We start from the raw sequence: 21,219 nt of genomic DNA on the forward strand, positions 1-21,219 counted from the left end.
TATGCATAAAAGGAAAAAAAGTAGAAAGTCAAAATCCTACAGCTTTAAGATGGCAGCCATATGCTTGCAGAGTACGTTCTGAATTATAAAAATAATAACTATCCTATCTAATTTACATAGAACAGTACATATGTATTCTAAAATGTTAGTGTACTTAGAATATATATAGAACCCATTTTAATTGCAAGGCTTATTATATGAAAGTATTATTCTTAATGACGTAAAGAAAATATACCTTTAGGTTTGAATCACTATAACCTAAAGATATCATTTAAACACACATTTGATGAAAAATCAATGGGATAAACAATGAAAAGGAAAACATCTTGGCAAATTTGAAAGACTCACACAGAAATGCAGTTTTCGGAGGGTAGCCCATTAAACACATGATATCAAGCAAGTTGCTGTCACTCACACAGCAAATGCTAAAGTGGCCCAAACTCTTACCCCATGCTATATCCATTGGTGAGTAGAAGTAAAATGTAAATGCTAGTTCAATGGCTGAATCGATTAGGAGAACTGACAAAAAGTACCTCCATACATAATATAAGTAAGCATTTTACACTATACCAACCCAAGTACATTTGTTTTTCACTGATTTTAAGTCAACAGTAAAGAATACAGTAAAATCTAACATACAAAATTGAGAAACTCAGTCATCCTGTCCCAGCATTCTCAGGTCCCTACCCATATAATCCACTAAAAAGTACTAGGTTATTTACAGCAATAACTAAGGCTTCCCATTCTGTACAACCAGGTTCAGGATTGGTAACTACAAATTTACACCCCCCTCATATAACCCACTAAAAAGTACTAAGTTGTCGACAGCTATAACTAAGGCATCCGATTCTTTACAAGCATGTTTCGACCTACTAACTATGAATCTCGTCATCAGGGGTATCTTTTATTGTGTCTAATAGATCTATATTCATCGCTTGGTGTTGCCCCAGGGTTTCCAATTTTTAAAAGATTTCTGTGGCCACACTCATCCTGCAAAGACTGTTTTCTCCATAGCCATACACTGATATCGGCCGTCTTATTACTTCTCCATGGTGGGGGGAGGTCTGTTCCCTCCAAAGGTGGACTATGCCTTGTTTCGTCACTACTAACCTCAACAGAGAAAGTACCACCTCAATATCAGTGTAGTGCTTGACATTCCCGGATTGATCATTAGGTCACCCTCCTAAAAAGAGCACCAAAGACCAGGAGGGACAATCTTCCTCGTCTTTCATAGTTTATGCCTCTCTGTGGGATAACTTTATCTGAATCCACCCCATTCTGCTTGCTATGGCCTTCTTTCTCTGAGCTGCTCTGGTCTCATCGCACTCATGACCTAAGAGAGGCCCCAGGTCTTCTCCCAAGCCAAGCACAATGGTTTGAATGAGCCTGCTATAATATTTAGTGGTGATTGGTATTTTTGGGTCATCTTATGATCCCCTAGTTCTCCTAAGATTAATTTCTCTTCTAGAGGATTGACTTACATTAGGATCTTCAGGCCGGATATAAGGCACAATGGTGTATTGTAGTTGGGCTACAGAGGAAAGAGGGACTGCTATGTAGATCACATTCAGCCTGGAAGTCATTAAAGGAGTTCATTACTCATCACACCCCTAATGTAGATATCCCAATCATATCCTACTTTTTTAATCCCTCTGGCTCAGTCACTTGCTTTAGTACTCCTCAGAGCGGTATCTGTTCAGTGAATCAATTATTCCAGCCTAGTGACTTAAGGGTATCTCTCCAGATCTGTACCATAGTCCATGTTGTCGGGGGAAAGAATAGGATCCACCCTGCCCCCATATAGCAATTGTTGGATGTGTGTCCCACTTAGCACACATTTCTTAAATGCATACATCTTACCACTATTTGTTTATAATCAGGGACCTGTGGGCTCTGAAGGAGCCCAGAGGTGCCCTCCCATGCCCCCAGGGACCCCCCCTGTCACCCTTGCCCACCCCAGGAGGACACCCAAGGCTGGAGGGACCAATCCCAGGGACATTAAGGTAAGTTTAGGTAAGTTTATTATTTTTTATTTTTTTGTGGCATAGGGGGGCCTGATTTGTGCCCCAATACATGCCACTATGCCCAATGACCATGCCCAGGGGACAGAAGTCCCCTGGGCATGGCCATTGGGCAAGGGGGCATGACTCCTGTCTTTGCTAAGGCGAAAAAATAGCCTCAACCTGACTTGCCCCATTTCTTGACGCCCAAGCCCCATATCCCCCTACGCTGGCGCTGCCTGGTGTACGTCGTTTTTTTTTAACGCACACCAGACGGCGCCGGCGGCTAACGCCGGCTAACATCATTCAATAAATACGGCGCCCGCATGGTGCTTCAGAATGGCGTTAGCCGGCGCTAATTTTTTTGACGCAAAACTGCGTTAGCGCAGTTTTGCGTCAAAAAGTATAAATATGGGCCATAATATATAATGCCTACATTACCCTATAGTTAATCTGTACTGATCTTGGTGGTCACTTTATAATCAGTAGTTTGAAATGGCTCATGTTTTACACGATCCTGGGTCTTAGAAATAAAATCCAATTATAATTCATTAGGCTCCAGCTGTCTGGCCTTGTTCTAAAGATGATCTTATACTAGTATTTTCATTTCATTCCCCTGTCGCGTGGGCTCTCATTATTCTAAATGAGACTACTGGATTTCTAGGCAGCAGGATCGATAACGGTGTGGGGGACTGAGTCTGACCCACGTGTAAGGAACTCTGTCACCCTAAATCCGGTTGTTGCTCCGGCTAACTAGCAGTGCCTCATTTCTCCCACGGGGAAGAAATGATTGGGCAGCCGAGCGCATGACATCTTAGGAACTTCTCAGGGAAGTCGTGGTCACTCAGATCCAAACCAACTCTCTCATTCACAATATGGTCTCATATACAAATGACAAAGACAGTATACGTTTTATATAATGTTTTAATAAAACGACTGTATTTTAGATATTAAGGCGTGAGCCGCAATAACCAGAACAATACAACATAGTAGGATTGATATAGTAACCAGGAGAGTAAAACATAGAAATAAAGCTATCATAATTCCTAACCGTTTCTACTCTCCCTCTGCTTGTTCTATTTAGAGCACAGCATGTTAAGCTTTCAGCTTGCCTTTCTGTATCACTAGGGAGACGGACACACTCATACCTGAGCAAAGGCCTGTGATCTGGTTCAGCATCTGCAACGAGGCAGTCAGCGTCTAGTTGTGGTTCCCCGGTCGGAATCTCCCTCTTGTTGTATTGGGACAAGGAAGTGATTTTATAACTAACATGTCATCGTGATCACAAAATGTTCCTGCGCAGGAATGGCAAGTCTAGACTCCTACCACGTCTATCGGCAATGTACCAGACTGTATCCTTGACTAAAGCACAGAGTGAATATGTTATGAAGAACTCCAGTGCTGAAGTAGGCAAAACAGTGTGATATGAATAAAAAACAACACCGTGGAACTGGCTATTCTGTAAAATAACAGTACGAAGCCTAATAGAAAGCATTTAGAGTAAAGTGCACAGAGGCTCTAAGCTGTTAGCAAATGAATAAAATATATTTAGGGCAAAGTGCACAGAGGCCTAAGGCCTGAAGCTAATGCGCAAAATATACGTAAAACTGACCACACTACACCCTCCCCTTGTCGGTAGCAAGTGGTTCTAACAACATAAAAAAAAAAACATGACCTAAATTTAAACCCAACATTTCGACAAGATGAGAAGACAGCAAAGTCATAAATTTAGGAAACATGTGACGAGAGAGCGAATTGCAATATAGTGTCAATTTAGTCGGGAGAGAGAGAAAAAAAATCCAATTGTCAGACAGAAGCAATAGAACGTAGAAGCTCCTCCACTTCGAGATATGTCAATATCGGAAGATCCACGCCACAAAGTACCATGGAGCAGGTGTGTTCCAAATCCCCAAAACCATTCAGGGCGGCACCCCGTGTAGTGCCAAGGAAAGAGACAAAACCATCTTCCTCCAGGAAGGGAATCTCATAATCCGCTTCACGAAGCAAACGCAACCGTAGTGCACAAGTCTGGGAATGAGCCCTAATCGGGAACATCAACAAATCAAGATCAACCACTGGAGAGCGCTGCAGTGAGAGACAGAAAGCCAGTGCATGTTCAAACGAGCACCAAAGGCATAGAAACACGGGTTGCACACAATCCAAAACCGGTCGGAACGACAAAGACCAGTCACACTCCAAATGAGCCAGGAGTGTTGCTCCAAAACACTGCATCATGCGTTCACGACACAGCTGCGCTGACGGGAGCAGCAATACAGGATCTCGTCGTGGCGGGACAGCCATTGCGAAAAAACAGCAACAATAGCAAAACTCCAGCCAATAAAGCCAAAGTAATTGGGAAACCCCCAAAAATGCTTCCGAAAATAGAGTGTATAGCCGAAGGTATCAAACCGAATATGGAAGAGAAGGTGTGAACGAAACCAACACCAACGGCTTTGAAAAAATGAGCAATACCAGCAGTGCTGGATGCATTAAATATACGTCCCACAAGTTCACCGAAGTGACTCGGAAAGTTAGTATTCAAAAGGGACTGTATCTCCGCCGATGACCTTGCCACTTGAAGTGCGTAGGTCTCGCTAGCAGATGTAAGGGCCACATGCTTTTGAAACAATAAAGCTTTCAGCCGACTCAACTTGTCGAAATCAACCTTGGAAGTAGCAATATGAGGCCAGATGTCCGCTACCTCCCTAAATTCAGTAGGGGGAAATAACACATTCCCGCAGCATGTAACGGCCTTGTTGACAAAGACGATGTAAACTATTCCGGCACGCATGCCACAGCAGCGTTCGCTGTTAAGAACAATGTAACTGCCGTTAGAAAGCACCTGGAAAGTGTTTTTAATTACCGGGACCGGAACTCCCTTCAGATAACAAGCTAAGTTAGCAATCGAAGCATTACACGCTCCGTGCAAGGACAGCTGTTTACAAACCATGGAATGGCTAACAGAAGTTTCGCAGCCGCTACCGCTAAGAAAAACTTCCCGAAAACCATTAACACATTTGTACTGAAAAGGAAGCTCCCACACCTCGTGTATGTAACTGTCACCCAATAGTTCATATCTTCCCACCGGAATGTGCTTCAAACAAGAAGTAAATTGCAGAGTGGAGATAGGCAAATTAATAACCCCATGAATCAACCACTCAGCTGACGGAATCTCAGCCACCGTAAAAGGCAGTTGCTCCAATTTTTCAATATTTAACATAACATACGTCGCTTCCTTCTTAGCCATCAATTGTTGTTGACGAGTTAAATTAAAGGAGATAAAGATCTCTCTGGCACGTATGTGCTGCCATGGAACGCGACCCGCCTTCAAGGTCTGAAGAGTCCAATCCAGCTGCATGATAGATCGTGTCTGACTCTGCCCATGATATAAAGAAGACATGTCTGATTTTATAATGTCAATAGCAGAAGAGACAATGCTATCAATCGTGTAAACAGGGTCAGAAAGGGTATGCATGCCATTATCAACAACAGACAAAGTCTGCAGCAGATTTTCTCGATCAATCTGTCTTAACCTGGCTGCAGCCTCCTGCTGGGAAAGTTTCCAAAACTCATTATACACTTCGTATAAGAACCTTTTTCTCCGGGGCACCTTGGGACCTGACAAGAAATCTTGTAAATCAGTACCATTAGACAGTAACTTGAGGTGTGACTTAACTGCACCCAGCGTGGAGTACTTCAACCATTGTTGACAAAGTTTCCCCACACTGTATGTAGTTATTATATCTGCATGTTCTGGTGAAATGTAACGAGGGTCTGCCCTACTAGTCCTGAACCCCCCAGAAGAGGTAACAAAACGTTGATGACACTGATTAGTGTCTACAGGCCACAATAACCACCCGCCCGGATGTAACGATGAAGCGTTAAGCGTACCATTCTGGACCCAATGCGTAAATTCACTAAAAGTAGCATTCACATAGTGCTGCCAGTTATTTAATTTAGAAGGGACATGTATGCTAGGCAAATTCAATTCTCTAATCAACGCCAAGCCCAAACAACTAGTCTGTTGTACTGTGTCATTGAGGAAAATCATTTGCACAGGGATAATGCATGCTCGAAATAATGTATCTGTGCCTTGCATCTGCCAATTTTTCGTACCCCAAACACTTTTCAAGTCAACAGTCTTCAACCAGTATTCATATCCTTCGACCGAAAGTTTAGATACAAACGAATTAGAATACAGTAATTTAGTATCGGTCAACAAAATCTGCTTATTACAATACGGTGTCACTTTAAAATAGTAAGACTTAGCGCTTAGCTGATCATGCCCAGAAAAATATGCAAATTTATCATTATACGTTTTCGAACTCCCTTGTGGAGGAGTCGAGCAATGTTCCCATTGTACATAATTAAAGATGGACTTAGTGCTACTCGCTTTGTGAATAAAGTGGTGTCCATAATAGGTGTAGCAAAACATATCACCATGATTATCTTTAAATTGGTAAGCATCTTCATCGTCATAGACAGTATAATATTGCAAATCTTATAGCATAGCATCTACTGTCTTCACATCCCAATCATCAGAAACAATGCCTGGAATAACAATATCATTCATTGATAACTTAAGAACATACGGTATTTGAATCAATTCAGTGGGACCATATATTTCAAACATTACTTTATCCCACACAATTCCATCCGGAATTGGTATTGCAGAAATGTTCACATGGGATAAGTCTCTTCGAACCATATGAGACGAAAAATGTGGTCTCAACACAGTCTCCACGTGCTCAATGTCTGATCGATCCGGAAGAAAATGACCATGTATTACCAGAAAAAAGGTAACCACAAATCCCAACCATAAAAAAATAGTCAGTACAGCCATAAAAAGCGACAAATAGTTCCAAGGAACAACAAAATATGTACGTTTAAGCCTACTTAGTAGCTTACGTGGACCTCGGATTGAAGACAGCGAAGACGAAGAGGTGGATACAGCCGCATCCGCGTCGTTGAAGCAGCCAGAGGCAGTTCTTGCAAAAGGTGCAACAGTGAACAAGGAAGCTGATGGAGGTTCTCTCCTAGGCACGCTATAAATCACATGTTCAGAAACATCAGTAGAACGTACAGCAACTTGAGAAAAAGAATCGATATCAATCGTTGACTGTGGAACAATCGCAAGATCATCTTCCACCCTCCCCAAGCTCGGAGAGGAAACATGGTCGGTGCTAATCACCTGCAGCGGGACTTCTTCCCCAGTAGTGAGAGGGATGCCGGAACTACTGGGTGTCCCTCTTGGTCTGCTGTGCAGAATCGGCCACATGTGGTAACTTGACATTATCAATGGAAACAAAACGATTTCCTTTGGCCCCTTGCAGCGGCGGCAAAATCACAATTCTCGTGCCGCTCACCCCCAACACCGGGACAGGTGCTCGATAAGAAGGACCAAATTCTTTCTTTACTGCAACCTTTTCACGCACTAGATCCCCAATCCTGGGTATCCAACCAGTAGGTGTTACTGGCTCATCCTTAATTCCAGAGGAGGCAGCACTTGCAGAAGAGTTATCTTCACGAAATTGTTGTAAATCCTGCAAAACAGTGACACGATCATTTATGTCAAAGGGCGTATCTGCCGCCTCCACACCAGGACCATCTAGATCAGGAACATACATTCGTGTTCCGAACAGGCACTCATATGAAGTACGACCCCCCAGTGACCTTCTAGGCAAGTTATTAAGTGCTCTCTGTACTCCATACAGGTGGGCTAGCCAACTACGACCCGTACCTATAACCCTGGCTGTTAAGGATTGCTTTAAATCACGATTTAAACGCTCCACAACAGAATTTCCCTCGGGATGAAATGGAGACGAGAATTGGAGTTGGACCCCCAACGAAGCCATGGTGTCCCTGAATGCCTTAGAGGCAAAAGCAGGGCCCTGGTCCGAATGAAAAGCCGCAACTGCAAATGTATCGACAAAGATACGCAAATCTTTAATAACAGTCCGAGCGTCAGCCGAGCGCTGTGGCCAGACCCACACAAATCTGGAGCACGAATCTACAGCAACCAATATGTATTTGTATGCACTATCTGGTGTCAGTGGACCACAATGGTCCAAGTACACACACTGTAATGGTTTATTTGATATCAGAAGAGGAGTCTGCTGCGGGCGTCTAGCCGACGATGCTTTAATTTGCTGACAGACGTCACAACAAAGGACATACTGCTTTGTCTCCTTATAGAGACCAGGCCACCAATAACGGGCCTGTAAAAGCGAAATCGTGGCAGCCACACCAGCATGCGCAGATGCCACCCCTTCATGCGCTGCAGAAATTAATCGAGGTCTCTCAATCTTATTTGGTAACTCACGTACACCAACGCCTGGAATATTAACAACAGCATTTAGTGCACCACTCAAGCAGTAACTATATTTAGAAGGGAATCCTTTATGAAATGGCGTGCCATCAGCCGTAGCTTTTATGGCAGCCGAAATCTCTATGTCTGGTTTTGAACTCGAACGAGTTACCGCGGCTACAGTGGCGATAGCCACTGCCGACTTTGCAGCCTCATCAGCCAAAGTATTCCCAGCAACGTGTATTCCAACGTGCTGGTGTCCAAGTGTATGTACAACATGGACTTTAGGAAGCGTTTCTTTCAGACCCGCAACCTTACCCCACAACAATTTATGTTTAATGGTGTTGCCTTTAGAATCTCTGAACCCATTCATTTTCCAATAATGCAGATATTCATTGAAGGATTGCACACAGTAGTAGGAGTCACAGACCAGCAAGGTCAATATCGCCGGCTCTGCATGCTCCAACGCTAACAAAAGAGCTTTGAGCTCAGCCAGCTGCGCCGTGCAATCTCCCAATGTTTTAGTATAAGTATGTCGGGGGCAGAAGACTCCCCCCTCCATAGTCCCGCTCACCACCGCACATGCAGCTGAATACTGTTGTTTAGTCCCAACCGCCGGTTGCGCAGAGCCATCGGTATACATGACCACTTCATATTGGTCAATAGGTAATGTGCCAGCAGGAACCGGGTACTCTATTTCATATTGAAGAAATTCTTGAGTCTACAGCTTAGGGTCAAATATGTAATCCACATCAGTGGCCGTCAAAGACGTAGCCCATTGTATCCACCGCGGGTGTAAAGCTTTCGAATTAGGAACACTCGCTTTTGTAACAGCCTCCAAGGCCGGAATTGGGGAAACGACAATAATGCGTTGGCCCTGGGCTAGCGGTCTTTCTTTGATCACAGCCATCTGTACTGCAGTGAGAATTTTCTCAGTCTGTGCAAAACGTTGTTCTGCAGCAGAATACAAGTGGGACTTGTATGCTATCGGGACTGTCTCCCCTTCATTAAAGGTGACATACGTAAATCCAAGAGCCCCAGGAATCACCCTGATGACCAAATGAGTTTTATTGTCCCGCGTGTGTAAATGTTTAACCGCTAAGAGATCATTCTGCAGCCCTCGCAGTATGTGTGTATGCTCAATCGTCCAAAATCTACTTGAAAAATTCGGGCGAATCAGTTCATATAATGGTTTTATACGTGTAGCATAATCAGGAATGTAAGTTCTGCCAAAATTCAGAAACCCCAACAAAGACTGGAGCCTCCGAACCGTATTAGAAGGCTGCAGTAAAGCACATTTCTCCAAAAAATGTGGCGCCAGGCTCTTGCCCTCACTCGATAACTCATATCCCAGGAAAATAACACTGAGGAAGGCAATCTTCGATTTCTTAAAATTAAACTTATAACCAATATCAGCAAAACCCACAACAATGCGCGATACGCGACTGAGATGTTGTAGTATCTCATCGTCCGTCAAATAAATGTCATCAACATATGATAACGCCTCAGGGTCCAACTCGTGCAGAAGTTCAGTCACACGAGCCGAGAACAGTCCTGGGCTATTCTTATACCCCTGAGGTAAACGACAAAACTTTTTCTGAGAGCCAAATGCACTGAAACCGGTATAGTCCCGACTTTCGGGTGCTATATTCTGGCAGAAAAATCCATTCGAGATATCCAATGATGTTTTGTATTTTTTACGCACTATATTATTCATAAGCGCAGCGCTATGTGAATTCTGTATAGCATATGTGCGTGTATGACTATTCAAATGTCTGTAATCCACCACTATCCTATAGGAATGGTCCGGTTTAGCAACCGGAAATAAGGGATTATTCATCGGCGAGACACAAGGCTCAATCACACCTTGGTACTCCAATTGCGTAAGAATTTTCCGAACCGATGCCCTTGCTTCAAATTTAATAGGATATTGCGGCTGTGGCTGAGGTTCTCCTTTAATGGGAATGACATGATAAGGTGATTGTTTATCCCACCCCACATTATTTCTATATAGGGCGGGGGCTTGTGCTAGAGCCCATGATTTACCATATGACTCCGCTAGTTCTCTCGGAACAAGTGGTGAAAAGGAAGGCGCAATAACCTCCTCCCCAACTGGACAGTCGCGAACAAAGTCAGGTGGCCAATCTTGTTCGGCCAACAGGACATCATATGATTTCACCATATGGTCCCAAAAAATGGCGTGTACAACGCGGTCAATGTCCCCTTCTAATCGTAGAGTCACAAGATATACTTGATCAGGATCAGAGACTCGCATATCCGCCGTCTCGACTTGTATGAAGTCATCAGTTGCTTTCGCCTCCAGATGCTCTAGAAGACTCCGGCGAACTATTGTGACCTCTGCCGCGCTGTCTAACAGCGCTAACGCCCATGTCTTGTTCGTCAAGAGAACTCTCTTCTTGAGCGGCATGTCTAACTGAGACAGATGCCACTTTCTTCTTTTTGAATTGCTGTTTCTGTTGCAGCGGTTTCTCTTCTTGTTTAATAGAAACCTCCGCTGAGCGTTGTGAATCCTGTCTCGGTTTCACGTACTCCGTCCTCCGCTCTGACCGCCCACCTCTCTCACTTCTCTTTTCCGAGGAGTCCTGAAAGGAACGAGATTGGCGTGTATCAGTATATTGATATCTATCAGGCGTCTTCAAAGTATCCCTATTCCTGAGATTATACTTATTTTGTGGGGTCTCCGGTTGCGGAGACTGCCCACCATCTTTCTTAGGTGTTTGCTGTTTCTTATCCCAGCGCTTTTTCGCACCCTCAGGTTGCTGTTGCTTAGAATTATCCTTATTATTTTTACCCTGCAATTGTGGTTTCTGCGGTCGAGCCCCTAGGCTATCACGACCAATACTAGAATATGTTTCAGCTATTATTCTCGGAAGTTCCCGCTCCTGATTAATCTGCGCAACGTCCCGAAGACGCATTCGCACTGCTAGTGCTACAGCCTCCCCCTTGAGATTACTCAAAATAATAGAAGAAAACGCGTCAAAGTTACCCATCAATTGCATGCCTAAATCCAAGGCAGGGGCAGCCCCATATTCATCCTGAATTTGTTTAAGCACCTCCGGCAAATTAGCCAAAGTCGGTGTACCGTGTGCTGTAGTATAGAGAGCGGCAAACACCGTGCCCCAAGTATTACAAAGATCCACCGTAGGAACCATCCCATACGGCAAACACATCGTCAAAATTCTATGCTTATCCTGAGGTCCCGTATGGGGAAATACTGCTTCCAGCGTATTAATTTTTTGCGCCAGCCAAAATGGAGTCTCCTCACGTTTAGCCGGTACCTTGCCCATTACAGAGTGTACAGTGGCCGGATTTATTCCCGGCACCACCGCATGTGGATGAGCTGGAGCAGCACGCGCTGCATTAGTATTTAATGTCTGCATCACAAACTGAACTAATCGTCTGTACGTTGCAGTTAATTCCACATATAAACGACGCACCTCAGCCACTGCCACATTTGCCACTCCAGGATATGGTGTATATGTAGCCAATAAAGGCCAGGTCGGACCATCATTACTCAACGGACCTAACCGTACTGGTGTTACTGAATGTGGGAGGGCGCCATCAAGCCAATTATGGTGTTCTTGATAAGATAAAGGTATTTCTAAGTATGCATAAGCCCTGTATTGTCCAGGGACATTCGCAACAGTATATTCGTGAAAAGTATTTGTACCCCCATCAGCTGCTGGAAATACGACCCAAGAATAAAAAAGTTCTGATCTATAGGCTGCATGGGCGTCCACCACAAAAGTGACCGGACCCCCCTGGACCATCAGTCCATGTGCTATCAGATGACCCGTGAGCGGAAATCGCATATTAAGCTGTATATCTACTACAACTGGATTCGCCATTAGTATAACAATAATAGCTCTAGGACAGAGAAGGCACACCAATATCGGGGTATTTCCTTTCAAAGTTCAAGCTTGAACAACCAACCACAAAGTATGAGGATGTACCCAACCCGTGGTGGCAGAAACCCTCAGCCCCACGGACGTCTCCGCATACGGAACCGAGGAGTCAAAATATATACGAGACCGAGAGAGTCAGTCAGACCCAAACATTAGAGCCAGACCAAACGTTGGCGGCGCCATGTCGCGTGGGCTCTCATTATTCTAAATGAGACTACTGGATTTCTAGGCAGCAGGATCGATAACGGTGTGGGGGACTGAGTCTGACCCACGTGTAAGGAACTCTGTCACCCTAAATCCGGTTGTTGCTCCGGCTAACTAGCAGTGCCTCATTTCTCCCACGGGGAAGAAATGATTGGGCAGCCGAGCGCATGACATCTTAGGAACTTCTCAGGGAAGTCGTGGTCACTCAGATCCAAACCAACTCTCTCATTCACAATATGGTCTCATATACAAATGACAAAGACAGTATAAGTTTTATATAATGTTTTAATAAAACGACTGTATTTTAGATATTAAGGCGTGAGCCGCAATAACCAGAACAATACAACATAGTAGGATTGATATAGTAACCAGGAGAGTAAAACATAGAAATAAAGCTATCATAATTCCTAACCGTTTCTACTCTCCCTCTGCTTGTTCTATTTAGAGCACAGCATGTTAAGCTTTCAGCTTGCCTTTCTGTATCACTAGGGAGACGGACACACTCATACCTGAGCAAAGGCCTGTGATCTGGTTCAGCATCTGCAACGAGGCAGTCAGCGTCTAGTTGTGGTTCCCTGGTCGGAATCTCCCTCTTGTTGTATTGGGACAAGGAAGTGATTTTATAACTAACATGTCATCGTGATCACAAAATGTTCCTGCGCAGGAATGGCAAGTCTAGACTCCTACCACGTCTATCGGCAATGTACCAGACTGTATCCTTGACTAAAGCACAGAGTGAATATGTTATGAAGAACTCCAGTGCTGAAGTAGGCAAAACAGTGTGATATGAATAAAAAACAACACCGTGGAACTGGCTATTCTGTAAAATAACAGTACGAAGCCTAATAGAAAGCATTTAGAGTAAAGTGCACAGAGGCTCTAAGCTGTTAGCAAATGAATAAAATATATTTAGGGCAAAGTGCACAGAGGCCTAAGGCCTGAAGCTAATGCGCAAAATATACGAAAAACTGACCACACTACACCCCTTCCAACACCGTTTCTGCTTGAATATCTAATTATGTTAGGCTCTTCACAGTCATCTATTTTTTATCAAAACATATTAGTTACCAGTAAAATTATGATATTGGGGCACATCCGATTCAGACACATGGATATGCTTCCTAAGATCAGCAAGTGGGTTGTGTATTTATTCAGAACCTTGACATTACTTGCAGCAATGCTAGTTAATCATTAACGTATTGAGAACTTCAAATCTCTTTTATTTTGCTGCTGTAGTAGTACAAAGCTTAATGAATGAATACATTACAAATACACACACAGACTAATATCTTCTCTCTGTGAATTATATGAGGCATGACTTACTGAAATTCCACCTTTATTTTCCCCAAAATCCTTTAGCAGTATCCCTCTGTTGCCATATACTGCAAAAGCAGAAGGCAATTCTTTGACGGGAGTTTGCAGGTGGCTCAATAGAAATAACTCCTGAGCTCGCTTGCGCCGCCCAATAAATGTTGTGGTGGCCCTAAAACCGGTGTGAGTTGTATCTATCATTCAAAACTTAGAAGTCTAAGGGCATTTTTTAGATTTTGGCTGAGCCGAACATCGGTCAGAAAATGGTGGGCTTACTGTCTAATGTAGAGTGCCATTCATATTTATTTACCTTGGTGGACAGGACATCTGTCACTTTTTGGAAGATGTCCTTCATCCACCAAACTCTGCAGTAACGCAGTTTTGCACCAAAAAGGTTAGCACCGGCTTCCACCATTTCTGTGCACCAGCCGGGCACCATATTTATGGAAAGGTGCAAGCCCTGCAAAGGGTAGGCTAGTGTAAAAAAAAATGACGTTAGTTGGGAGGGGATAGCGGTATGGAAGAATGGGGTTTTGCACCAAAAAATGACGTTAAGCAGGTTAGAGTAAAACAAAATGACTCTAACCTGCCTAGAGTCATTTTCTGACGCACAACCATCCATACCACAAGACTCAGAAAAGACAGGAGTCATGCCCACCACCCCAATGGCCAGCACAAGGGACTAGGGTCCCCTGGATATGGCCATTGCACCCTGTGCCATGTATGGGGGTCCATTTCAGGGCCCTCAATGGCACTTTAAATAATTAAATAAAATACTTACCTGGGATGGGGTCCCCCATCCTCTGCTGTCACTCTGGTGTGGGTGTCCCTGGGGCTTGGGGAGGGCATCTGTGGGCTTATTCCATGGTGTTCCACCATGGAAATAGGCCCACAGATCGCCTAACGCCTGCCCTGACCTAGGTGTTAAAAAGGGGGCAAACCAAGCACTGCACCATTTTTTGACCTCTCCTTCCTCCTGTGCACCATTTTTTCACTGGAGTATAAAGTCATTTTTTGCACGGGAACGCCTACTTTGCATCTCATTAAGGAAAGGTAGGTTTCTACATCCCAAAAATGATTTTAACTCCATAGATTTGGTGCTAGATGGGTCCAGCGCCAAAGTATCAACATGGAGTTCATTTTGCACCGAATTAGAGTAAGAAAAAAAATGACGCTAATTTGGTGCAAACAGAGTATAAATATGCCCCCAAGTCTCTCATTCTATGTGTGTAGCATGAGTAGGAGCGATTTCTCGTACAGAAAAAAGTCTGTCACCATAGGGTTCAGAATTTACCAGGTGGAATAAACAGCATCTATTCTTAGGTTTTGCGATTAGCAGGAACATTTGAGTGCTTAAAGCACTAAAAAAAGGCCTGTTACTGAAAATACTGTACTGTGTTACCCTGTTAAAATGTGGCAGATTCTACCTCCCAAAATTAGCACAGGTCACTAGTGGCTGGTAATTTTAGGAGGGAGGGGATAGGCAGGACGCACAGGCACACATGCACACTCACACTCATTCATTCACACTCATGCACACACATCTTTTCACAACACTTATTATCACATATTAAAATATACATGCACGCACCAAACATTCATTTAATAAAAACACACGCACACTTACCTTCAGCTCTGCCTCAGAAGTCCCAGGAGGGTTAGGACTGCTGCCTTCCCTCACTGGCTAACCTAAGGTCAGCCAATGAGGGAAGGTCGCAGTCCCAACTCGCCACAGAGTGGGATGGGGTCAGTGAGACTGCTGACCTCACACTACACTGTGACGAGGTGTCACTGATTGCTTTTGACCTGGGTGCTCCAGTTTAAGCCCTGAAGTGTCCAGGTCCAAAGCAATCGGTGACATTCCACCCCATCATCGGGGGAGGGCCTTGAGGTACCTCTACTAGGCTGAAGAGATCACGCTGACAGGGCTGTGACTTCTTCAGCCCAGCAAAGTTCAGCTCAGGCAGCCAGGAGCCTGCGCAAATAGCGCATATCTAGCTCCTGGCTGCCTGACCTGAAAATCAAGAGTGTCTGTAAAGCTGACCTTTTTTCAGCCTCTGAGCCCCAACGGATGTGCTGCAGCTGACACAGGGTAGAGTATTTAACATGCCTAGTCATTATGGGTGTGGAAAATACTAACCAACTTAGAATCAGGGCCTAACTCTTTTGAGTGAGAAATAATACACTAACCATATTTTGGACACCTGGGAACCTAGCTTGCCACTTGCCAGTAGCCTCCAGTTCCTGCTTGTTCCAGCCTGATCCAGTGACACTGTAGCTGCCAGGGTTTTCCTACCTGGATTTTCTCACTCACCGTTCTTCCCGTCAACAGAAGTCCTGCCCACCATAGGACCTACCTATTTCAGGTCTCAGAGCGACACACAGAAGGTGCTCTAAAGTCAAGCCCTTCTGTGCCTGTCCATGCCTGGACTGCACCAGGTGCCATGACCCTCTCAAAGACACACCATTGCTGAGCTCTACATTCTTGACCCTGGATGCACTCACTATGCAAACACACCACTGAAATTTAGAACCTCATCTCCTCCTTCACACCCGACTTCCTCTTCCTCACTGAGACCTGGCTAAATGCCACTTCTGCACCTGACATCGCCACTGCAATACCCAAAGGATACAAGATCACCCACCTAAACCACATCAACAAGCCTGGCAGAAGGCTCGCCATCATACACAAGGAACAAGTAATCCATCCAATGCACCAACACAAATGCCAACATAACCCCAGTCAGGGAACACCTCGATTTCCAACTACAAACAGACAGCAAGACTACCATCAGGACCACCCTCTCCTACAGTCCTAAAGAAGCATGTCCATTCTTTTGCAACTTCATCTCCAACTTCCTCACCCCCCTCACCATAGACTCCAGCAGCTATGTTTTCCTCAGAGACCTCAACTTCCATCTCAATGACCACAATGACATCAACACTACCAATTTCCTTGCCATCGTGAACCACATCGGACTTACCCAACTTGTCCATGACCCCACGCCCCCACACACATGCAGGCCACATGCTAAGCCTCATCTTCACCACCAGTGACCGCATCAAATATAGCCACACCACAGAACTCACCTGGACTGACAACTCCAACTTCCACTTCAACATCACCAGTTCATTGACCTCCACCACAAGTCTCCCCAACATCCCCTACCACAGCTGAAACAAAGTTTCAAAAGACATATGGATCAACACCCTAAACACCACCCACCCCATCTCCTCCAGCAACTGAGACTAGAATTTTAGAAAGTTTAACAATTGTATCACCAACTGCACCTACAGCATCACTGCTATTGGCAACAACATTTACATTCACAGAAGGTCTACCAAGCAGGTGAGCTGGCACACTGAGGACCTCACAACTGCTAAATGACACTGTAAACAACTGGAAAGAAGATAGCACACTAGCAAGGACACATTTTTCAAGAAAGCCATTAACCTTTACCACAGACAGTTGAGATAACTGAAGAAAGGGGCCTTAGCCTCACACAGTGAATCACGCTCCAATAATGGCAAAAACTCTTCAACATTGTCAAAGAATTCTCCCACACCTCACCTGCTACAAACAACATTACCCCCTCAAAGGAACTCTGTGACAATCTTGCAAATTTCTTCCACACAAGATCACCAACATCTACAGAAACTTTGAACCTCAGACCAAGGCTACTGATTTCTTACAGCAACACAACAACTCTCTTCCACCACAGACTGACCAAATGGAGCCAGCTTGCTCCACAGGACACCACCTCCATCATGAACTCAGTTCACTTAGGGGCCCATGCAAACTTAACAACTACTGATGGGACTCCCTGCTCTTGTTCCTGGACAAAATATTAGAAAAATTAATTAATTAACTACTCTACTCACATCTAGAATGGAACTTCCTACTCTACTGCTCCCAATCAAGATTCCGTAGCAACCACAGCACCAGGCAGCCCTCATCGCAGCTACCAAGGACATCTGAGCTCTACTTGACTAAATGAGAGACTGCGGTTCTGATCCTCCCACACCTCTTGGCAATCTTTGATACGGTCTCCCGCCAGACGCTCAACACAAGGCTGCATAATGTAGACATCCAAGGAGCCGCCCTGAAGTGGATCACCTCTTTCTTTACCAGAAGAACATAAAGGCCCGTATTTATTCTTTTTTAGCACTGCATTTGCGTCATTTTTTGATGCAAAAGTGGTGCAAACTTACAAAATATAATTGTATTTTGTAAGTTTGCTCCACTTTTGCATCCAAAAATGACGCAAATGCAGCGCTAACAAAGTATAAATATGGGCCAAAAAGTCTGCTTTTCTCTGTTCACCTCCGAACCCAATTGAAATCATCTGTGGAGTAAAGTAAGGATCCTGTCTAAGCCCCACCCTCTTCAACACTTATATAACACCTCTGTCAGCATTGGCAAAACCCACGGACTCAAAATAACACCCTACGCCGACAATACACAGCTCCCTCTTCCTCTCTCAGAAGACATCACCAACACCATGACCAACTTTCAGGACTGCATGACAGATGTCGCAACCTGGATGAAGGACAACTGCCTGTAGCTCAGCATGGACAAGACAGAGGTACTAATTTTCAGAAACAAAAGCTCCACATGGGACGCATTCCTGGTGGTCCTCGGAACTTGGATCTACTCCTACTCCCACTTACCACGCTAGGAACTTTGGCATCATTCTGGACAACAAGCTAACCATGACGACCCTGGTCAACTACTTCTCCTCCTCCTGATTTTTCATCCTCTGCATGCTTCATAAGATATTCACATGGCTACCCCAAAGCTCCAGACACACCATCAACCAGGCCCTCATTTCCAACTGACTGTACTATGGCAATGCTCTCTATGCAGGGATTGCAGCTCACCTTCTCTGATGACTACAGACCATACAGAAAGCTGCAGCCAGACGAGTCCTGGATCTCTTTAGATGAACCCACATCACCCCTACCTCAGGGAACTCCACTGACTCCCTGTCCAGAAAGAATGCCAGTTCAAGCTCCTGACCCATGCATACAAGGTCTTACACCACCTGTGACCCCCCTACTTCAACCACCGTCTAAGGTTCCATCAGCCCACCAGGAATATGACACTAAACTACTACTACCCAAACAACTACTACTTAAACAACGACTGCCCAACACCGAAAAATCATATAAAACGAATTGTTTTACAACAAAGTCTAAACAACAAAAAAAAACATTAACTAAATTATTCCTAAACAACGACCACCTATTTAACAACTACGAAAACCACTAAATCACGAATATTCCACTAAACCACTACTATGTAAACAACGACTACCTAAACAACGACTCCCCAAATAACTACTACCTAAACAACGACTACCCAAACAAAAATTACCTAAATAACGACTCCCCAAATAACTAGTACCCAAACAAACTACTACCCAAACAACGAATACTTAAACAACGACTCCTAAAATAACTACTACCCAAAACAAACGACTAGCCAAACAACGAATACCCAAACAAATACTACCCAACACCGAAAACGCCTAAACACATAATATATTTAAAACGAACTCCAAACAACGGAAAATATTAATAATTAATATCACAACTAAACAACAGCGATTAATAAATAAAATATTAAAACCACTACAGTACTACGTAAAAAATAAACGAAATTGAAAATAACAATATCTTTCCTACATACAAAAAACAAAACATCACAAAAATCCAAAACATGTAAAGACCGTTTTAAATCAAAATAAATAATACTTAAATAATTATAAAAAAAGACACAACACTAAAAAAAATAACTACATAAAACGATAGTCCTACAACACTTTCTACATGACCCAGGAAGTACTTCCTCTACTAAACAAACGAGAACGAACATAAAAAAAAATACAAACTACAAAACAAATACACTCCACAATTACATATATCTAACATCACAAACGAACTCACAACAAAAAAACACATCCAAAACACATTCAATTTACAAATAAAACAATACTTACAAAAACACATATAAATACCAACGACCTCCATTCTCTACTCATTACTATACCGAACAACTTACAGAGAAGATGAGCATATCACTACGGAAAAAAATTAAAGTATAATGTATCCAACACTGCCATCTACTGAGAAAACAAGGTAAAATATCCATAAAGAAATATAAAGAAATTTACTAACCTATACCACAGCTAAATTAATATATAATTAATGTACCTTTCGTGCTATTTTGTTACAGGCATAAATATCAAGAAACTGACCAAAAAGATAAACACCACACCTTCACCATCAAAGGTAAACCATTACCATTAATCAAAAACAATTTCATTAAACCATAAACAATTGCATTAAAAAAACTGTTAAATAACGAATACCATAATACTAGAAAAATGTATTATAATATAATTAAAATATATATATAAAATATTAGAACTACAAATTAGTAAAACAAAAAATATTAATTCACCTAATAAATTTAACCGAAAACTAAATTTTATTCACCAAATTTCAAACCTACTAAAAAAATTACTTCTAAATCAAAACAACTAAATATTTAGTAAAACAAAATAATAAACTAAATAATACACTCTTTCTTATTTCTCACAGACTCCAAGGAACCAAAAAAACCACCAGAAGACATAAAAAAGTGAAATAAATCAATTAAAAAAATAATTACATCTGAAAAAAGAAAAAAAACTCAAAGTAAGTATAATATTTTCATTATAACATAGAACAGATTTTCTAATTAAATAAAACTAAACCAACATTCTTATTCAAATACTCCTTAACTTGACACCAAACACACATAAACTCAGTAAAATGAAAAACACTTTACAAACACAGTACATATAGTATATAAAAAAGTAACTATTACAACTCCTCCAAACACTTACCTCTAAACAGCTGCTGGACAATAAACATAAATACATTTACCATTGCAAATCCACCAAATACATACCTCACAGCACATCCTTCACACCAAATACAACCAAAATAACTATAACAAATACACCAATTACTTACCTCAGACCAAATCAGAAATATTAAATCAGCACATTGCAAAATAACCATAGCAAAAACCCCACATCATCACATCATAGTATGTGCAGAACAATTACTGTAAATAAATGTACTATTACAACTCCACCAAATACTAAACTCAAAGCAGTTACTGCACACTATATAGAACTTAAATTATTATTCTAACTCCACAAACTACTTACTTCAAAAGATATTACACACATTAACTACACTACAAAAAAATTATTGCAAATACCCCACATACTTACATTACAATATCTGCTACACAGTAACCAAAATACAATTTACAATTGTACAACAGAACACCAACTTCTAAAACAACTAGTACCTTAACAACGAGGACGGAACACCAACCTCGTTCTTACTACTAATTATTTTACCACAAATGTCTTAACAACGATATCTCATTGTAAAGGCATCCTTGATAAAA

Source organism: Pleurodeles waltl, chromosome 3_1, assembly GCF_031143425.1.
Source record: "Pleurodeles waltl isolate 20211129_DDA chromosome 3_1, aPleWal1.hap1.20221129, whole genome shotgun sequence".
Taxonomy (NCBI): domain Eukaryota; kingdom Metazoa; phylum Chordata; class Amphibia; order Caudata; family Salamandridae; genus Pleurodeles; species Pleurodeles waltl.